This window comes from Carya illinoinensis, chromosome 3 (genome assembly GCF_018687715.1).
Source record: "Carya illinoinensis cultivar Pawnee chromosome 3, C.illinoinensisPawnee_v1, whole genome shotgun sequence".
NCBI classification, from domain to species: domain Eukaryota; kingdom Viridiplantae; phylum Streptophyta; class Magnoliopsida; order Fagales; family Juglandaceae; genus Carya; species Carya illinoinensis.
In genome coordinates, this window is record NC_056754.1 from 37,761,277 (window position 1) to 37,785,170 (window position 23,894).

Consider the following 23,894-nt stretch of genomic DNA (forward strand, 5'->3'; position numbering starts at 1 on the left):
CCACGGACTTTTTCATCATTATTGTTTGTCAGAAATTATCCTCCTTGGTAGTGGAATGAGCTATATGGTTAACAAGCCATAATAACACCCACATGTTCCATAGCCTAAATGTCAGGATTAGAGAGACAGATACATTAGAGAGATATATTCTCACTTTTTAGAACATAATTTCTACACTTTAAGGGGGGAGGGCTATCCATATAGTCCCTCCAACTATAACCCCCAGTTGGCTTTATAAGATTGCCATCAAGGCTCATGAAGTGGTTATATTAAGCCACTTCATAACCCCTAACCAAGGGAAGGGCTGTGCTATGGGCACCACCTCTTTTTATTACATCTCTCACTCTCACATAGTGGACAAAGCTCCTGGCTTGCAAATCTCAATATGTTTTCAATCTTGTTCATACTAACAAATAGGCTATGTGACTATCAAACATACTTGTAAAAAGAAAGAATGGGAGCACTAACCTAATCTCTATGAGAGAAGAACATAATAACAACATCCCTAAAAGTGTCTTGTTATGCTCAAACTCTTTGCTCACATTAGACAAAGCATATCTAATCCCCCTCAGGTCTGAATGACTTAGAGCAAAGCTTAATCTCCATAAAACATGACTTACCCATGGCTATGTCGCAACTTTCAAGAAACAACATAACTTGCCGATAGTGAGTACAAACATAATATTGATGTATTACGAAATAGTCTCCCTTCACCTTCATGTCATTCAGTTTTAGTCTAGTCGCTTTCCCATCAATGTCTCTTTAGACTGTATCATTCATGATTATAGACAACATGCTAAAGTAACAGATACTTAGGGCTGTAATCGAGCCGAGCTAAGCCGGTCTTTGACTTGCCGAGTTCAACTTGACTAAAAATACTCGAGGTCGAAATTTTTATTTAATCTTTGTTCGAGCTCGACTCGGTAAACTAAATTCCCAACTTGAGTTTGTGCTCAGATTGAGTTATTTAATTTTTGAATAAGATTTAATAGTTAATAAATTAGATAAATAAAAAATAAAAAATAAAACATCTAATATTGAATTTGTACAACTAATAAGTGAAATTTCTATTGAATTATAAGATTTTAAAAAATTATAAATAATTAATATCTAAGTAGTTGATATTTATCCATAATAACAATATATTATATGCCTACATTAATTATTAATACATACATATAATATGATAGCATATATTTATTTCATATATAGTTCTCACATATTAGCATATGAAATTATTAAATCTTATCGATTAATTATTGTATAAATGATAAAATATAGCTATGAAGTATATTCAATATATAGGCATAACTAATTAGGTTACATATTATATATTTAATTATAAAAGTGCTATGCTTATATTATTAGTTAATATATATATATATATATATGTATATATACATATGTGTATGCATATATTTATCAATATATGAATGAGATTTAATTGAGTTGAGCTAACAAGTCGACCTAGGCATGAACGAGTGGGCTTTAATGAGCCTTAACAGAGTTGAGTTGAGTTTTGTCGAATACATGTAATTTACTGATCGAGCGGGTACCTTTTTTTTTTCCCCCCCCTTCTAAGCAAGCAAACTTCATTAAAATAAAAGATGGTACAAGTTAGAGAGGGTGGGGTTCCCCAACAAAATACCCCAAAACAACAACCACAATGCAAATGAGGTGAAAAAAAAGGAAAAAAAAAAGTTTTGAGACTAATTTCTTGATCTCTACCCAGGCGCTTCAAAGAGGGTACTATCTTAAAAGACGTTTTGAAAGTATGCCATCGCTGGAGGTGGTGCAAGTAGAAGCACTATAGTTGAAAGTTTTGACATATTTGTTGGTGAGGTCCTTAGTCTTTTTCACAAGATCACCGGTTAGGGAAAGCAATAACCCAGATAGACTGGCATCGGAAGGGCAGATGTGCAGTGGCGGAATAGCCAACCCGCACCTCTGGAGTGGTGTGCGAGGACCACGTGCTAGTGGAAAAGAGGTGGGGTCGTACCGATCTGAAGGATCAGAGGGTGAGGAGTCTGCTGGTACGGTGCGTGTAGCCGGTAGAGCTATCGGAGCGTGAAGGCCATGTGCAGAAACAAGCCGCACGTGAGGGTCACGCGCCGACATTTGGGTGTGTTTTCGGGTTGTCCCAGTAGATCGGCGGAAGGGGAACGTCGTGATGGCTGGAGAGCTGTAGATCTGAGAAAATCTGAATTGGTGGAAAAACACTACCAGATAAGCATATTCACATATAGGTAGTGGGAAGGAAATGGAAAAGGAAAGTAAGATGGAGAGGAAGGTGGAGCTAAGACTCATGCCTTCCTCTCTAGCGAAATTGAATGGAAGGATTGGTTTTTCCTAGAGAGAAGTCAGAGCTTCTCTTTCTAAAAAAACTGAACGAGGGGCGGTATTAATTGGGCGAGTACTTGCTTTTACAAGCAAGTTTTTTATTTTTTATTTATTTATTTTTCTCACGAGTAGAGTTCGATTCAAGTTTAATTGAGCTAGTACTGAGCGAGCTATCAAACATATTGGTTCATTTATAGCCATACAGACACTAAAACTTTATCCTCGTGACATTGTGCAAGGTCTCCCAAGAGCATAAATAAATAAGGTCATCAATTATGACCTACATGACTCACACAATGAGGAAGCAGAGATCCATTCACTCACCTTTATTGTTGATCCTAAAAGCACAAGTAGTAGGAAATACATGTAACGACGGAGTTATTTTTTTGAAAATGAGCGTATGTCTAATCTCAATACACTTTACAGATCTTAGTCTAGTTGTTATCTCAACAACTAACCTTAGTCCCTCCATTTGCTTGCTATCCAAAGTACCAAAGAGGATTTCGCATTTGACTAAATACAGGCTATATGGATTGTGGGCTATCTATGTATAGTCTTAACAAATGACAAAGATCTCATCTTAGCCTAGCTAAGGTAACATATATATATTTGTGTCAATTATCTCTATAAGCTACATAAGCATCAAGTCACACAATGTCCTATCTTCGCTCGCTACCTATGTACTAGAGGCGATTGCTCATGTGAATGAGCTGATCTAACCTTGTCGACATACATTTTCACCATAATCCTAAAATTCACAGTGAATGTGTGTGCTCAATAAATGCTCCCAGTTGTGAACACATCACTAATGAGAGAAATTACCTAGTCAACTACAAATAATTAAATCACAACTATCAAATAGTATTTCAGGACCATTTCTCTCCATGCACAATCACATGTGTAGCAACCTTCCAAAAAAAACATGCGCCTACCAAGAGATTATGCTTTTATATATAAAAGTCCTTTACACACATCATGAAGTCAGCGATTCATCGCGAATCTCACTTAAAGTCAAACTCACAATATAAACTTTTTATTCTAGTTAGCAAGTCCAACTACAAATTTTAAGAATCTACAAGGTAACCACAAATATCATTCAGCAAACTTAATTTGCAACTTCAAGGTTTCATAAGAATATTTTGTAGTCAGCAATAGCACTTGAGATAACCAACATTTACTTATCATTAAGGGTAAAACGATTAGAGCCTTCACCCCCAACAATAATCACAACAATCTAGCCATTACTCTTAATGACTTGTCCAAATTGCATTACAAACTCACTTAATCAAATAAGCCATATTTACTCTTTGATGAAATCTCAACCTTTAATTCCCATGAACAAACCATGATGGAAATACCAAATAGTATAGATAAAAATAGATTTTTTAGCATTCACCATCTTATCAATTGTCAATAGATTTTAAATAAGAGCTCTTAGAAACTATTTTTCTTGTAAACAATCTCACAAGACATGAAGTCTAAGTTACTTTTCACAAACCCATGTCTATTACCTCGTAGTATGGAAAGCTACTCATTAGGCAATAATTAATAATATAAGACAACCAGATTGACATCTCTTTTAGGATGACATTTTTCTGAAATTGTCAATAGTGTCCAAAGAACTTATTTTATTTAATAGGTTGTTAATAATAACGATTAGGTATATTGGGTATCTTTGAACAGATTGTAGGTTTAGGCCGCATGAAAATAGTACCAACAACATTCATTCATTTTTTGTACCAAAATAGTACAAATAACAATCCCGTGCTCAAAATACTTTACGCCTAAACATCACAAAAGCTAACCATCTAATTCACCTATGAGAATTGACTATTGAACTCATTCAAGAAAAAGTTTCATCAAATGTGTGATCAATGGTTATCTACATGCAACTCAACTAGTGTTAAGAGATGGATTTATATCTGTATTAACTTCACTTTTTCTTTGTCAATCAAATCAATAATCCCATATTGGATTATATAAATGGAGTGAATCTAAAATTCTATGATGTGAATCTAAAATTCTATGTTAAGATTCCTATTATGTGAATTCAATACCTTTAGCAGGCTATATATTACAAATATTTTTTTCTAGTATCTAAATGACGAGAGAATATTGATATATAACTACCATGCTATATATGAGGATCTTTATAGTCTTAAATTTTAGGAGTCACTATCATTAGTGGTAAACCATCACTCAAAGGTATACTCACACTAATTGGTGAATTACTTCTACCATTTTCGGTGATCTTTTATAAATGTTTTTTGAAAATATTAGTATTAAGGTAAGGTGGGATAAATCATTCTATCCAAGAAAATGAGTGTTAATAAAATCCACAATATCCCACCCTTGTTGAAAATATGAGTAATTTTCTTGACTTAACCAAAAAATACTCAAACTTAGATACTCTATATTTCCATCACAATTGAATTCACATTTGAACAAAAATAATCACCCAATCACTCAGCATTACTAAATGGTGAATGAACTTAATCTAAGGACGACATGTCGGGATTAAGGCTACAAACCCAAGTATGATATAACAATTACTTTGCGCCATAATTCTCTTATAACTCTATTCTTAGCAAACCATAACATTGTGAGATAATTTCTCTCATCATATAACCCATGCAATTGTTATTGGAAAAAATATTTTACCAAAATAAATATTTTCCTTCAAATTTCCTTTAAAAAATCTCTTTAAAATTGCATTTATGTAATGAGACAAGTTTTCTTATTTCATGTCCTTTGTGCACATGTATAGGAGCTTTAATTAAGGCTGAAAATCGAGACTGACCAACTAATCGGTGCTTTTTGCATAGGAAAAAGCAGCAAAAACAGACCCATGGAGAGGGGAAAACCAGCCAAACTAGTTCTTGCATGTTCTCAGTCGGTTCAACGGTTTGGTCAGTTTGGGCTTCCTCTTTTGGACATATTTTCTACCCAATTCAAGATCTTTTTGGGCCATTTTTGGGGTTGATTTCAAATCTTAATTTGTTGAGTTTTTAAAGCCCATTTCAAATATTCAAATTTCATTTTAATTCTAATTCCATTTATAATGTTAGCCTTAGGTTAAAAAAAATTAAGATAAATATTAAAATAGTAATGCCATGATGGCGTAAGTACTGAGTATATACTACTATTCTAATTACTAGATAACTTAAAAAAATAAAAGCAATTGCACTAGCTATTTAATACACATTAAAACTAGAAATAAATTATCTTAAGCAACAATGCAACTAAAAAATACAAGATAAATAAATTGCAACAATTCTTGATATTTAGTCTTCAATTTTCAATAGTTGTGACACATGATTGTGCTCCCAACTCTATATAGAAATATTAATAAGATTAAAACATCAAATATTAGTGAATCTAGATGATGAAAATACTAAAATTAATTTATAAAAGCAAATGAAAATTGAATGATCAAAACATTACTAGATTCTACCATGAAACTCTCCACATTATCCATGGACTCTCGGATATCAATGGTATTGACCTCAACCAATTTTGAGAACAAATAAGTACTTCAACGGTTCTCGGAGTCAATGAACTCCAAAAGGAATCAAGTATACGACCACTAGTACTAAATGTTGACTCTGATACAACTGTGGAAATAGGCATGGCCAAATATATGATAGTTAGGCTAATTTTCCACCAAACCAACAAGTCAAAAGATGGGTTGAGGGTCTCACAACCATATAATAAATACCAATCCATCTTTGTTTTGGCAACTGAAATCCAATGCCGGAAGATGTTTTTATACCACTTCTAGAACCATTTTGTTTCATGATTGTCTTCACCATCATTTGTGGTTGTAGATGGCGGAGGGGGTTTATGTTCTCGGTTAGTTAGGGTAGACCTAAACGTAGCATTATATTTCGCATACAAGTCTCCTAATAACTATCTTACACTCGACACCAATTCTTCAGAATGAGTATTATCATGAATATTTTTTAGGTAGAAAGTAAGAAGCCCTAACTTTCTATGTGGATTAAGCACAACTACAATCAAAATCAACAATCTCATATTATCTAATGAACCCCACTACTTATCATATTTCATTCTCATACTTATGGGCATCTGATTGAGCTGAAATATTGCATATTTTATACATTTAGAACCAATATATTTTAATTCTTTCATTACATTATCATTGATTTTAGATAAAAAAATAATTAAGATGCATAAATCCGAGTATGATTTAAATTGATAAATAGCAGGGTTTTTGCTTAATATTATAACTTGTGATTTAATTGGATAATGTTCTTTTATATGCACAACATATTTTTAATATTCTATTCTTTATTTTTATTTTATTTTATTTCTAATTTTTATTTTTTTATAGGCTAAGAAATGAAATGCACGCAAGAGACTTAAAGGGAAATTCATGCTTTTCATTTGAATTAGTCAATTCACGTCACACGGAATTATGGGTTGGTAGTGGATCTAATTGAGACTTTGACTGTTTGACCTCGGGCAACACATATTTCATTTGGGGCATTAATTTTCAGCCGCACACAGTATTATTTTTCTCTCACATTCACCCAGCGCCACATGCATATAAATTCTCCTAGACAATTCAGCACTAGAGGCACATATATTCATTTGGGCAATTTCAACGCCGAAAAAATAATTTCTTTTGAGCATTCCTTCAACGCCGCACGGTACTTGGGATAATGAAAAAATTCATTCTTTTCGTTTGGGGGCTATAACGTAGTAGATAAATATAGGCTTCAATGCCATTGAAGAGCTCATTGAGGGGTCCAATTGCTACTACAGTCTAGCCTCTTCTACTGCTTTCAATCTCTATCTTCATCTATTTGGCTTGCTCTTTTCATTCTTTACTTTTTATTTAATTTCAATCTGAAATTTATGATATATTCTTGATATTTTTGGCTTAAAAGTTTAGACATTTTATTTGCTATTTATTTTATTTTATGTTTGTTATTTTTCTTATTTCTTTAAGCTTCCATTAAATATGCATTATAATTGCATTTTAGATCGATTAAATATTAATTAAGACTTAATAAATTCAATTTTATTATTTAATTTTCAGATTAATTAAAAATATTTAGCGTAGTTGAGTTCTTAATTGTTAATTTCAATTTGTTAGTCTTTTATATTCCATTTCGACACTCAAAAATTCAAAAATATGAATCTAGTCTATGACTAGTGCATTTTTTTTTTATTTCTGTTGCACTCTTCCATTCATTGTACATACCACCACTTTTGTTTGTGAAACTTTTCACCATTGTATACGATTTCAAATTTAAACAATTTTCTACGAAGAGATGATCTAGGAATTTTATTCTTAATTATTACACGACATCCTCCTGCACTTGGGATAGCCTTTGTGCTATTCATTTTTGAGTGAATCAGTATGCTCATCAAACAACTATTATCACTTTTACTCAGCCTAATAAGCTCTTTTTGGAGTTCACAAATCTCCAGAAAATTCGTATTGATTGTAACATATAAAGATCCAAAAAATCTTGTAGTGGCATCATAAAATATTTTAAAAAATTTTATGTTTACTCGCACCGTCTCCCACTCCTTAGCTTTAGGTGGTCCCATTTGTCCAACACTAAAGAGAGGAAATTGTAATCCTCACTTTCTATCTGCTTAAAAGCCTTCTCAAACTTCTCAGTTGCCTCTAACATCATGTAAGTTGAGTTTCATCAAGTTTGTACATCAAGAGACAATGTTTTCTTATAATTAATTTTATCTTTTTCTGCACATCTCTTAAATTTTTCTAATCTTGCAGGGGAGGAGCTCACATATCTAATTGCATTCCTAATCATTGTGATTGTGTCATTACACTCCTTCAAACCCTCATTCACAACAAGGTTCAAAATATGAGCACAACATCTCATGTGCATATACATTTCTTCAACACATTCATTGTCAAAAACTGTCTCAAATTTGAAATTGCAGTATCATTTGAGTTTGCATTATCGATAGTTACAGTAAATATATTTTCATTGCCCCAATCAAGGAGGCATAATTCAATGTATCTCCCAATAGTATCCCCTCGATGATTAGAGATTAAACAAAAATTAATGATTTTCTTTTTTCAATTTTCAATCCCTATCAATGAAATGTGTAGTTAGACACACAATTAAGATTTTGAACCAATATCCATGTATCAATAGTCAATGAAATTCTTATTCCACCAAATTTAAACAACCTTTTGCCTTTTTCTTTTCTAATGCAAATAATTTCATACAATCTCTTGTAATTATGATGCAACATTGCACTTTAAATTGAGGTTCAAAAGACTAACACATCTTGCTAATAAATTCTTACCCTTTAGCAATTTTAAATGAACAACGTTACAACCTCTTCACTATAATTATGGATTACAAGATTCCTTATCATACTACCATTACTATCTCTAACGCCCTTCTTGGGAGTTGCCTCACCCACTAATATTTTTTGGTACCTATCCAAAAGTCCATGTTTAAGAGGATTTTTTGGACATGAAGGCAAATAGTTTTGCATGATTGAAGATCTGTTATTCTTTAAGTGGCAAGCGTACATCTTGTCACAATAATTACTTTTAGCCTTATGATTATCTACTAGACAACCCTCCATTTTCATAAAATGGTCCCAAACAATCGATGGATCCTTCCCCTTCTATATTTTAGGAAGTGGACAACTATTACTGTTAGGGGCACTAGTGATCTTGATGTTTGGGCCTCTCTCAAATCATCTCCCAAGTTAATGGTTTGTTCATTTGAATTGGATTTGTTCATTTGAATCAACAACAATTGGAGTGGGTGAATAATCTATCTAATATGTGAAAATTGAAATATATAATTAATTACAAAACACAAAAAACTACAAAAGAAAAAGAATACTTAGAACAACAACACAATTACCCAACAACTAGTTTGCAACATGGCAAACATCACAAGTCTAAGACTCTAATATCGATTTTAGCTCACTTATATTTTCACAATTTATTTCAAAATAATTTTACAATACAATTGTCAGAAATTTCTTGCATAATAAATTAACAGCAATTAATTCTTTATTTCTTTTATGCAAATAAATCAATAAATAAATCAACACCCAAGAATTTGATGTAACACACACTGGGAAATAGTTCTCGAATCATTGTTCACGGTCTAAAGAATTTGATCCAAAATTTTAAAAATCCTTGTACATACATAGATAAACAATTTACACATCAAATAATTTGAAAAATAATTATCAAACATGTATAAAACATCAAAACTGAGCTTGTTATAAATTAAATTGAAAAAAGAAAAAAAAGCTAGGTCAAAAATTCAAATCAACATGTGAGAATTGACAATCTCAAAAGACAATAGCCAACGGTGGAAAGGAGGAAACTCAGAGGGGCTAAGGGAAGTTGGAATTCAGAGAGATGAGAGTAGTTTGGGAGATGAGAGATAAGAGAGTTCTTGGAGATAAGGGACAAGAGAACCAAGGGAGATGAGAGACGTGCGGGGGTTTAACGAGTAGCGTGAGTGCCTTGGAGGAGGAGGGGAGCGGCAGGTTGTGGGGTTGCATGTGAGAGGGGAGAGAAAAATAGGGAGAGGAGGGGCAGGGTTATTAAACCTTAGCTCATTGTTTTACATACGAATAATATAATATATATATTATATTGCCTGGCTTGGTGATTTGAACCAAGTTCAAACAGGGACTAAACAGGCTGATGTTGGTTTTAATAATTTCCTACTGCTAATTTGTGATTCTTCCAACCCCTGTTTAGAATTGGATGGTGACTGAAGTATTAGGACATATAACACTAGGCTACATATCTCTCGTACATGACAAATAAGATGCAATGCATCTATTGATCTAATAATATGTAGGGAATCATAGCGGAACAATTCTTTTACCACATAGGTCAGGTGGTAAAGTCAATATCATGGTATTGAAGCACAATAACCCCAAAAGATTTAATCTCATAAAAATCTTCTAAAGCATAATTATTTTTCAAAAATTCCCAAAAACACGGGACCATCATCAAAAGTCATCAAAACATAATTTTCCTTGCATTATCTCCATGATCTCTTGTCAAAATATCAACTAGTTAGGCCATTCCTACTCAGCCTTATCTTGATTCAAAATCCTCCTTAGCTCCTTGAAAAGCTGTAACACTTTAGTGATAAACTGGTTAACGGCTTCCAACCTATCCAAAATGGATGGCTCCGATGAGCTTATGCTGCTCTTCAAGGTCTCCTTAGGTATATGTGGAGCTGCCCTCTTGCGCTTCCCCATGGTCTCCTTCTTGCATTCCTATTACAATTTCTACCATTCCTAGTGGGAAATGACAGTGGAAACTATCACAGTGAGATTTCGAGAAATCTCAGTAAGTAAACAAGTAACATACAATAGATATCATAAGCATATGAGAGCAAACCATAATGAATGCATAGACATGAACTTTACTTATGCACTTTGACTTTTAAAAACATAACTGTAACGGAGAGCTTTATGATTTTTTCAAAAAAAAAAAGTATTTTAATCTTTTCATGCTTGGTTCTTAAATATACATATGAGCTCGGGTTCTTGATGATATAAGATAGTATAGCATATCTTGAAGCTCAAGGGCTAATTTATAGCTTTAAACATATGACTGGATACCTCACAACTCCCCTACACACCATGTGTTCCCCGCTAGTTACCGCATCAACCAAGGCCCACTTTGATTGAGGTGATTACGTCTTATTCTTAAACATACATAGTATGTTAGTTCGCATTTTCGCCTTCACCATATGGCATCCACTAGCTTTAGGTGCAATACTGCCCTAGTATCCTTTCCCTTTTATGAACCATTTGAGCTCCGTCGGCTGTATTTCGTCGACCTAGGAGCTACCACTTTATTTTAATCACTCCTGAGTGGATATAAAAGTTCCACTAGGGCATTCTCTTATCCAAGCATTTGTGGTCGTGAAAAAATTTTAAACGACTCTTTTCTTTTAAAAACAATTTCACAAACCCAATGCATGTCACATGGACTATGATACATTGTACTTTTCATGAAACATGTACTCGTGCATGCCAAGACTTAATTATGCAAATCATACATTATGTAATCACATGCAACCATATACATTCTGCGTTATGACTTGAAAATATTAGAACATGTGGCAATGTTCTTATTCAATTAAACAAAAACATTTAAGCAACAAATAAGGAAACAAACAATTATACTTCCACATAAACTATAAATGGCCGAAACATGCAAACCTTAATATGCATGGATATTCATTTATTTTATGCACTTAGGCTTCAAACATACATTGATAATGCATCACAACACATAGGCATGGCCGAAACATACCAATAATTAAAATGCACATTTATTCAATCTTTTCATAAACTTGAAATCTTTAAATGCATTTGGCTAAGTATTACTTATAAACATACACATGGCCGGATCATGCATGTAAATATACATGTGAATAAATAATCATTTCATGGACTTAAAACTTCTAGTAGGTTCGGTTAGAAATAAAATTTCAACATATACATCAAAGCATTTGAATTCAGATACTATATGTAGCATCACATCTCATTTTCATGGTGTAAATTAAGTAGCAACAAACCAACCAAATAACATATAATAAGTACTCTAAGAACTGAATATAATACATGATAGAATATTATCCAATCAAACATAACCAAACAAGTTTACATATCATAAACATGCAATATCTGAGAGTAAGTTAAAGGTCTGCTTACAAATTTCCAATATTCAACAATAAGCAAGCTGAAAATATAGTTTAAGATTCATGAGAATCGACCTTTATGAAACCCTAATCCATATGTGTGAGTAAGTGTTGTATTCTTGGTTTTTCTTCAAGACAAGAAAAACTCCAACCTTCAATACCCTTCCATAGGTTTGAAACTTTTATAGGATTAAAACCCTAGTTTCAAATGAGTGTTTATGGCCTTTCTCCCTCTCAAAGATAATCATTTTCAAAAACCTTAAGTAAAAGAGGTTTGGATTTTCATTCTTTAGAGAAGAAAAACCCTAAATACCTAAGTGTGTGTGTTCGAGTGAAAATACTTCATCAAATCCAAGCACATTTCTCTTCTCTTGGTCGTGTGTGCACTTTGAACATTTTTTCAAGAAAAACTCTTGGAAGTCCGAAACTCCCTCTCTTGGTTGTTTGTGAGATGCAAGGAAAGAAAGTGTTTGGTTTTCCTTACCTTTCTTGGCTTTCCTTACCTTTTTTGGCTTTCATTGTAGATGATGTCTCTAACTTAGCAAGCACTTAGGATGATGTTTGAGTGGATAAAGGGTGGCATGGGTAGTGTTTGGATGGAGAGAAAATGGTAGAGAGTAGAGAGAAAGTGAGAATCCTGAATGTCTCAAAGATTTTCTTCTAAGTGACCAAAAGACTCAAGGTTTTCGGCTCCTCCCATTTTATAGGCACGTGGATCCTTCTTGAAATATTGATGCTTTGTGCATGGATGCCAAGTGGCATCAAAACTGTGTCCCTCTTACCCTCCCCCATTATTGGATTGTGGTGGGAACCAAAAGCAAGCTTCTGGATAAGTGGCATTATTTCTCAAAATTTGAAACCCTACCTTCCCTCTTTGCCATTCCTCTTGTGTCTTACTTCAATATACCAAGTGGCAAAATTTTCATTCTTCCAACCAAGATACTCCTTAACCTTGTGCATGTGTGCCACGTGACATGTGTGGAGTGTGTGGGGTGTTGGTGTCAGAAAAGTCCCTTTATTTCCCAAGGAGATCCTTCATCTTCCAAGGTCTTGGAAAGGGTGTGATTGGGCATGGTGGGTGGCAAGGCACAAGTCCCTATTGCCATCCACCTCACTTGAGCTTCCCACAAAAATCCTTCTAAAAGCCCTTACGTGTGTAAGCTTCCCCTTTCTTGTAAGATCTCCCTCATTCCCAATGCCATCTCCTTCATTTTTCCATCTTGAATGCATGACAAGTGGCAAGGCTTTCTTTGAAACCGAATCCCTCTAGAGGGGCTGTGCCCTTCTTGTCCCTTGGTCTCCCCTAGGCGCCACTTCCCCATGTACTCATCATTTCCATTTTCTAGAAGCTTCATCTACTAGTTTCATGTGTCAAAATGTCATTTCTTACAAGCAAATCCTTTTGCATGAATGACACATGGCAAAAAGTGGATGAAATTCTAGGATAGGCTTGTGAGGCTCCAAACCCTAAATTCTCTCATCTCCCTTCCCTCAATTCATGTTCAGATTCATCAAGTTCTAGTGTGGGTCTTAATAGATGACATGTGGCATCAAAAGAAAAGAGTTGGGTGCGTGCTCTAATTCCCTAGGGTTTCAAAACCCTAATTTGCTTCTATAGAGGCTGAAACTTGCATGGGCTTGTGGGCCTCCCTCATGATCTTAGATGCTTAGTGCATCAAGCCTAAATTTCTAATTGGGTTGTTCCACCTTGCATAGCCCAAAACCATGCACCAAAATAAGATAAAAGGCTTAGCTAAGTCTTGGTCATCACATGGCCGACTGGTTTCAGACTTCAGTGGCCAGTTTGCGTTGATGACAATCAGTTTGGTTATAGCCCTAGTTTTAACATAGAAAATGCTCATATTACATTTTTTTGTTAATTTTGCTAAATAAATGAAAGAGATCTCATTAGTGAGAAAACCTTCAATTTCTCAAGCTTCACATCCATCATCCTACACCTCCACAATACATTTTAGCATATTATCTCTTCACCCGAGAATAATATCATTCAGTCAATGAGTGACCATCCAACTTCTAAACCTCTAGGAATTTTCACTAGCACCACCATTTTGAATGAGTCTTTGTACAAACAAATGTAGTATGTGATATTTTAGTAGTGAACTAGCGATATATCTCTATTCCGCACTTAATCTTTTATTATTCTTCAATCTACCATGAGAGAGAGAGAGAGAGAGAGAGAGAGAGAGAGAGAGAGAGAGAGAGAGAGAGAGAGAGAGAGAGAGAGAGAGAGAGAGAGAGAGAGAGAGAGAGAGAGAGAACTTTGCAAGAAATTATCTTAAACTAAAACCTATCTTTTTTTTCTTTTTTTCTTTTTTTTGAGAAGGAGGGCAGGACCTCCAAACCTTTATTAGAAACCCTCACTTGTGGTGGAGGAATACCATGGAAAAATCAAATACCAAACTGAAAAATACGAGAAATAAATCCAAAACAAAACCAACGAATTAAAACCGAACATTCGGCAAACCTAGTTTTTCCAGTCTTAAGGACCCTTTGAGAAATCTTGGAAAATCAACAACATTATCCCAAGTACCCATGCAACCTTCCTCCCCTAATTTAGCAAGAAAATCTGCCGATGAATTTCCTTCATGGTAAATATGATTAACATTCACAAATAAAGTCGCCAACATCATTTGAACCTCCTCCCAAAAATCTTCTAAATACCAGACTGTACATCTTTTATTCCACAGCCAATTTACAACCAACAAAGAATCCATTTCTATGTCAATATTATAAATACCAAGAGATTTTGTAAGCTGCAATCCATATACAAGACCCATTAGTGCAACTACAAGTAAGATTTTTAGACTTAATTAAGTCATACCTAATTATTCAAACTTTGCCTTAATTACCATGCAAATCTCCAAGGTGCTTGGTATTACATTACACTTAAGGGTGCTCAAAATCTTATATATTTGCAAGGACCTATTTGTCCTCGTGAGAAAGAAAGAGAACTTAAGCAAGATTACTGGTCCGGTGCTAATATCACAAAGAGGTGCACTGAAAAACCTTTTATGTGCATGTGCCAGTCAAGAATGCCCTCAACACTCTTGTACATTTATTTTTTTTTTTGAAAATTGGATAACTAATCTAATTAATTATGCTGAAAACAGTTCAGAAGCTACAATCTACTGAATGCACACGGGGCATTCTTCACTGTCATATACATCTTCATCTAAGGTTAAAGCAGATTTCACTTGTTTATGAGCAGCTTTGTTTGCTTCTCGAAAAACATGTGAAGCTTTCCAATTGCCAATACTTGCCATAATGTACTTTGAATCTTCAACTAATAGACCTCCAAGGCTCTAGTTCTTTTCCAGTCCATGAAGTAGGTTGATAACTTGCTTAGAGTCCCCTTCTATATTGATCTTTAAGGTCCAACTCTTTACAAAAAGTGGCTACCACTACTAACCCATGTGTTTCTACTTCAAAGGCTTTTCCTGCTAGTGGTCTCCTTGCTCTTAGTGCTCCTATGACATGGCCTTGGTGATCCCTGACTAGAACACCTAGTCTCATTTTTCCTGTTTCTACTTTTAGAGCTGCATCAATTGACCTTGTATGATCCTCTTGCTGGTTTTTTCCATGACTGTATCCTCTGATCAGCTGTCTATTGGGGGTCTCGTTGAGGCATATTTGCATCTTTGTAGGCAAGAGCTTCTGTTTTAGCCCTTTGTAGAAGATGATTTGGATGCTTAAAACCTTAGCCATGAATTAGGTCATTTCTCCTAGACCATAAGCCCCTCATCATAAGTGCAATTTCCTCAAGTTCACTTGTGTCAAGTTTTAGATCCAGCATTGCCCATATTTTGAAGAAGAGGTTACTTTGGAAGGACATTTTTTGTACCTTGATACATCCCTGGCTCCACATATCCCTAGCTGCTACACAACCCCATAGGACCTGACCAGAAGTCTCGAGTTCAAGTTTGCAAATAGGGTATACACTGTCTTCTACAATTTTCCTTCTTTCCAGATTTGCTAAGGTGGGTAGTGCTTCTTTACATGCCCTCCAAATGAAATGTTTGATTGCTAGGGCCATATCCATTTTCCATAACCTCTTCCACACTCCTGTTTCCATTTGCTTGCTTGAATTCCCCCCTTCTTCTTCTGCTTCTAGCTACTTTTGGTGGTGGTATCCACTTTTTACAGAGTATCATCCATTAGTTGTTAGAGGTCAAGTCAGTCTATCTTCCCTGCCCTCCACCACTGATAAGGATGGAAATTATGGCCTTGATCTCATCTTCTGAAAACATCTCCATTAGGAGATCCTCCTTCCAGCTTCTCTATCTTGGATTAATTAAATCACATACTTTTTCACACTAGAAGTCAGTTTCTCTAGGGGTAGTCACTTGAAAGGAGGGTAGGGAGGGTATCCACTTTTCAGTCCAAATGTTGATGCTGCACCCATTTCCAACTCTCCACATTAAGCCTGACTTGAGGATAGGCATTCCAGCTATAATGCTTCTGCAAGAAATTGAGGGACTGAGCCTATCTTGGCATCCAATAACTTCCTTGCTTTGAAGTATTTTTGTTTAAGGACTCTTGATACAAGAGATGAAGGGTCTTAGAGCATTCTCTAGCTTTTCTTGGCAAGCATAGCTAGGTTAAAAAGCTTTGAAGTCCCTAAAATTGAGGCCTCCATGCTCCTTAGCTGAGCTAAGTTGATCCCAACAGATCCACTGAATTTTAGAGGACTCCTCATTGAAACCCCACCAAAATTTTCTTAGTAACTGGTTGAGCTTTTGGGTGATGGACTCAGTGAGAAGAAACGTTCCCATTGAGTAAAGGGGGATGGCTTGAAGCACTGCTTTGAGAAGGATTTCTTTGCCTATAGAGGATAGCTGGTTTGTTTTCCAATTTGCCACATGAGACCTGGTTTTGTCTATGAGAGAGTGAAATGTAGCTACTTTAGTTCTTCCCAATATTGCAGGTAGGCCAAGACATTTCTCAAAAGTTCCTATGGATTTCATCCCAACAAGTTGTAGAATGTGTGTCTGCATCTCTTTTTTTGTGTTCTTGCTAAAGAATACTGAGGACTTGTCCTTGTTAAGCGCTTGGCTCGAGGCATGCTTATATGGATCCAAGATGGCAATAACTTTTAAGAGCTCCTTGGGAGAAGCTTGGCAGAAAAGTAAGCTGTCATTTGTAAGGAACAGATGACACACTTTAGTAGGGCCTCTTCCAATAGGGGCACTAGTGATATCCCCTCTCTCTTCAGCTTTGTGTAGCATTGTTGATAGGGCTTCTACACATAGGATAAAGATGTATGGGGAAATTGGGTCCCCTTGACGAATACCTCTAGAAGGCTTAAAACTCTGTTGAGGTTTTCCATTAACCAAATTGAGTAAGAGACAAAATTAAGGCACTTCTGAACCAGGTGAACCCGGTGATGAGGGAAGCCTATTTTGGTCATAACTTTCACAAAGACCCATTCTACCCTGTTATAAGCCTTACTCATGTCCAATTTGAGTGCTATGAAAACTTTCTTCTCTTTGATCCTCGAAGCCATTGAGTGGAGAATCTCATAGGCTATAAGAGTGTTGTCTGAGATGAGCCTTCCAGGCACAAATGCGCTTTGATTCACTGAGATGAGTTGGGGGAGGATCAGTTTCATTCTATTTGCTAGTGTTTCCGAAGCCACTTTATATAGCACATTGCACAGGCTTATAGGCTTGTATTCAGCTACCTTTATTGGGTTTTTGACCTTAGGGATGAGGGTAATGAAGGTGTCATTCACCTCATTCATGGATCCCTTTTGGTTTAGAACTTGAGGGATAAAACAGCACACTTCTCTCCAGGCTTATAGGCCTGTATTCAGCTACCTTCATTGGGTTTTTGACCTTAGGGATGAGGGTAATGAAGGTGTCATTCACCTCATTCATGGATCCCTTTTGGTTTAGAACTTGAAGGATAAAACAGCACACTTCTTTCCCCACCACTTCCCAGTTTTTCTAGTAGAATTGTGTAAGGAACCCACTAGGGCCAGGAGACCCTAGTGGGTTCATTTGGAACATGGCCACTTTAACTTCCTCCTCATTGAAGGGTTTATTCAGGCAAATCTCCATCTCAGTAGTGAATTTTGGTTGTAGTGCAGACAAGCAGGACTCAATATTAGTAGGCAAAGAAGAATTGAATAAGGTTGAAAAGTAACCTGTGAAGATTGCACCAATCTCCTCTTGTTCAGTAGCTATTCTTCCAGATGGGCCGATTATGGACTTGATGGTGTTAACCTTCCTTCTTTGAGTTGCTTGCATATAGAAATAGCTGGTGTTTTTGTCTCAATTTCTCAGCTAATGTTGCTTTGCACGTTGTTTCCATTTCAAGTCATTTTCTACAAGAGAGGTCTTAGCTTTTCTTTGCAATTTGTGCATCGGTGCTACATGAGCTCCACCTCCTGTGTCTTGCAAGTGACTAATTTTGGCCCAAATTTGATTAAGACCTTGATTCTTTCTGGTTTAAGTAATTTTTTCCAAGATGTGAGTCCCTTTTGACAGAGTTCTAGCTTTTTCCTCAGGGTTTCAACAAGGTTTCTACCCACTACCATCTTATTCCATTCTGCCTCTATTACTGCATCACTACCCTCTCTGACTTCCCATGCTGCCTCATACCTGAAAATCCTATGTCTCTCACTTTCCCTTTTAGCCTAGTCTGGTATGCTAACATGGAAGGGTGGATGCTGAGATTTCACCGCTGCCATCACATTACAAGTTGCTAAGTTGAACTAGTCCAACCATTCTTTGTTTGCCATGGCCCTGTCTATTTTCTCCTTAGTAAAGCCTTCTCCTCTTCTGTTATTTGACCAGGAGTACCTTTGTCCTAAACTAGGTATATCTCTAATTCCACATTGTTCTAGTACCAATCTAAAATTTTCAATCTGCCTGTAGGGTTTACTGGGGCCACCAACCTTTTCTTTTTGATGCAATATTTCATTAAAATCTCCTGCACATAGCTAAGGGATCTTTGATTCATGTTTAATCATCTTGAGGACTCCTAGCTGCTTTTTCTTTTCATTTTGTCAAGGTGTCAATAGAAGCCAGTAAATAACTAGGGACTGTTTGCATCATGTTCAGTGATCATAGCACTTATATGCCACTGAGGATAGTTTACAACTTTGATCTTCCACTCCTCCTTCCACATTAAGGCTATGCCCCCACTTAGTCCCACACTTTCTACATCAAAACAAGCATCAAGTTTTAAAGATCTCCTCAATTCCTCCATTCTAAATTTATTGCATTTAGTTTCCATAAGGAAAACTAGTTTGGGGCACTTTTCCTTAATCAGCTTCCTAAGGATTCTAATTGTGCGAGGGTTCCCAAGCCCTCAAAAATTCCATATTAAGAGACTTATTTGGATGGGCAGTGCTGGAAACTAGCAATTGCCTTTTGTTCTTGGGTCTCAATAAAAGTGCCATTGTTCTTGGTTCTTTTTTTGTAAGGGGATCACCTCTTTTCTGCCTCTCAGCCCTCTCATTTTTGAGCCAGTTTAGTTTTGGACATTTGTGACATATTTTAGAGTAGTAATGGAAGTAATTGTTCCCCTTGCCTTTCTCTTCCATCTACCACCTCTAGTTTTCTCTTCTTGGTCATTACTAATCATTGTAGGGGCCATTTTAGTCATAAAGGGGTTGTCACAGAGCAAAGATTCTTATACTTTTGTGGGGTACTGTATGATCACAGGATGCATTTTCCCCTCCCTTTGACTAGTAGTTTAAGAGTTACTAGTTTTTAAGACAATCCTTTTTCAACTCTACTAGCACCCTAGTCCTTTTTCATATCCAAATCCATCATGCAGACTGGGACTTTTGGATCAGTAATAAATAGCTCCTAAGTGATATTGTCCCCTTCATGATGTCCCACCTTCTCAACACCATTATGTTGATGTCCCCTGGTAATACCTACCCGTGTGCAGGAGGTTTTAAGAGGTTTCGAGACTTTGTTTCCTCATCCACATAGTTCATTATAACAGGTTTGTAAACAGATTCTTCCATGGGTATAGGTGACTCCTGTTTTGCTCTTTCAGCCTCTATTGCCACATTTGAGCTTACATCCTTATTTCCTTTATGGTTACATGTCCTCTCATCCCCACTACCTCATTTGTTTGTAGGTTTTTGTTTCCTCTGTTCTTCATTGGTTTGACTACCTCCATACTTCCTACAATAAAACATAAATGTGTTCATAGGTTGGGCCCTGAGCCACGAGCCAAATTGCTATTGTTTCTCATCTGATTGGGAATCATATCATGGTCTAGAGCAGGTTTTCCCTTTATGAAGCAGAACACCACAATGGAAGCAAAAATTTTGCAATTGTTCGTACTTAAAAGAGATCTAGTACCTTTGTTCTTCAAAGTCCAGCCATTTCCCCCTTAGCAAGGGCTTGTGTAGATCAACTGCTGCCCTGATGCGGAGGCATCGACCCCATGCCGATCCATCTGACTCTGCATCCACCCATATCACATGTCCAAGGCAAGAGCCCAGTTTCTCCCCTATATCTTCATTCAAAGCTGCCAAAGGGAGGTTGTGACACTGAACCCAAAAAGGTTCATACCGAAACTGAGCTACATTGATGGACATTTTTTCGTCTACTTCTTGGAGGGTAAGATGGCTCCTATCAAAACACCACGATCTTCCACTCAATATTTTATTCTTTATCTTTTATTCTTTGGAATTCTATCAAGAAGCATTGGTCACTCAAATCCTTAAAACAAAACCATCCTTCAAGCTGCTAGATCTGGGTCATCGTTGTTTGAAAGGCTTCATTGTTGATACCTTTCTCAGAAAGAACACGGCCAATGACACAATACTTTCCTCGAACAGTTGTGGCTCTTGGCCCTTCGGAGTGAATCTGAATAACAAACGTTTCTTCATGTGACAGATGGAGCCGTTCCCATCGGTTAGTTAATTCTTCCTCCACCATTGTCCCGGGGAGAGAGAAATAAAGAAGCCAACCTCACAGCCAGTGAAACCACGCCGTTTGTCGTAAGACGATGACACTAAACCCTACTCAGACTCGAAAGAGAAAGATAGGGACTCCAGATGACACAATTTCTAAGTTTGTCAGATATTAGATGAACACTCTTGCACATCGAACTTTAATACCCCTACTAGTTAGAAAGTATCTACTTATTAGTGAGTTAATCTGAGTTGCTTTAATATTATAAGGCTCAACCTCAAATAAGAGAGCAATTAATCTTTGCATTAAAACCAAGCAACTTCCATTAATATCCACAAGATTCTCAAAGCCAAAATAGTAGTTTAGCTCTGTGTTAGTTAATCTTTCATCTCATTATGAAAATTGCAGTGCATGTGTCCCACGCGCACTTACAATCTCACTCAATACCTTTTATAGGTTTTTATAAAAATGATGGTTTGAGACTTTCTGACACTCATAGGAGATTAATCCTTCAATTAAGTTGCATACCCAATCGTTATACTTTCTTCTTGATTATCCCAGAGTTACTATCTTATGTGCATTTAATTGCATACACACATCTAAGAAATTTTCCACTTCAATCTAAATTAGAACAAAAGTAATTAATACATATCATAAGATCGAAAATTAGCTAAGCTTCCTAATCATCTCTTGCGCCATAATGCCTAACTATTAATTTCTAACTTAATTTTTGAGGAAATTTATATCCTATGAGAGGTTAATTCCATATCATTCTCAACCATACTCCCACTAGGATAAGTAGGCTACCAAGTTAGTCACATGCAAAAATAATTTATTCTCATATCAAAGAAATTTAGTTAGGCTAATTATAAGCATGAATAATACAAACTTGGACTACTTAATCTTCTATTTTATCACATTCTAAAATCTAAAGAGAAATTCCTATAATTAGCCTAACAAATTCAAGTGAAAAAATAAGCTTACACAACTACATGTAATCACAATACATGTATAAAAATAGTCACATTTAATCCAAATATTGATTATTTATAACAAGAATAATCTAGGCAATTTATAATATAAAATATAAAATGCCTAACAAATGTGACAAAATGATCTCATAATATCATGACATGCGTGTATTTAGTAATCGTAATCAAATGCAAACAATATGTAAAAAAAAAAATATTCATATGGCATAAGTATTTGCCAAACAACTAGCAATGAGCTCCAGCCTAATGGTTGTGAGCACATTATCCTTGTGTGTGCGCATTGGGCTACAGCCCTTTGGCCCAAGTACGCACATGGGGAGGTATTGGGCTGTTTGCATATCATGGGTTTTATTTATTTATTTATTTTTGTTCAGTAGATTGGGCCAAAACAAAAAGCATGCGGGCTGTCCTCTTGGGCACCCAACTCTAGTGCAAGCGTTTGCCTAGTGGCCATGGCCTAGTTTGTTAGCGTGATTATACAAAAATAAACTCATAAACTGACATAATTTTATATGATTCATTGGTCTACTTTATAATAAAACTAACTTTACAATCTAACGTATCTCATTAAACTACGTCAGTTTGTGAATTTACTTATGTATAATTTTTTTGTGTCTAAAGTATTTCTCTGGAGGCAAATTGCATCACAAGAAATAAACACAAAGAAAGATTAGGCCCTGTTTGGTTATGTAATTCAGATGAGATGAGATAAAATATTTTAAATAGTAGTGAAATTTTTGAAGCATGATAAGATGAAATAGTTTATAAAAATATGTGTGTTTAGATAGTAAGATAAGATGAGATAGTTTTTAATTTTGGAGATTATTCACGCAATGTTCATGTACTCTTCACGCACTATTCACATTAGTTTTCATTGTTTTATGTTGTTGATTTACTATTTATTTAAGTATATGCTTTGAAAACATAGAGATGAAATATAGTGTGTTTAGATAGCCAAAACTTTCATCCATACAACACTAGATGAGATAAAACTAGTTTGGCTAACTAAACCTGAACTAGGTTTGGATGTTGATATGAGAATTTTTAGTTTGAAATGAAAGTTGAATAAAATATTAATTTTTAATATTATTATTGTTTTAGGATTTGAAAAAGTTGAATTGGGATTTGAAAAAGTTGAATTGTTTATTATATTTTATGTGAAAATTTGAAAAAGTTGTAATGATGAGATGAGATGAGATGAGAATTTTAAGTTTGAAAAAACTTCCAAACCTAGATCTTTTCTTAGAATCTATTCCCCCCAATAGATTGTGCACTAATAAGTTATTGATGATGTAGACCAAGCTAATTTCTTCTTCTTCTTCTTGTTTTTTTTTCCCTACCAAGTAGACTAAATTGAAAAGATACATCCAGTTTCTTCAAGTAATTAGTGGTAACAAATTAAACCTTGAATGGACCATGAATTTTTAAATTAAGGCCGAAACTCTAAAAAGGGAGCTCGACTTACCCATGTTTGATCAAATAAGCCTTAAGGGTGTGAAAGGCTAAAAGCCCTTTAAAGATCATAAAAGGCCATATATTATTTTCCAATTTTATTATTTAGAATTTAAAAAACAGTTTCCAATTTAATCCTTAGATTTTGATTTTAATTATTCATCTTTTATCCCAAAATCTGCTTGTTGAGGGGTAAAAGTACCAGGTCCAAAATAGAATTCTAGGCCTAGTCCATTGGGTGACCCTCATCAAAGATAGAAGGGAAAAGAAGGGCAAGTGGACAAGACAAGGCAAAGTGTCAGGGCTTAGGAAATAAAGTTGGATACGTAAAGGGAGACGATGTGACATAAAGCCGATGTTCCTCATCAACCAAGACCTCACCACAAGGGTGTGTGTGTGTGTGTGTGTGTGTGTGTCTTTGAGAAGACTCTAGCTAGATTGTTGAGAGGGTTTTTTCAACCTCACCACAAGGGACTCCAGAGATATTATCTACT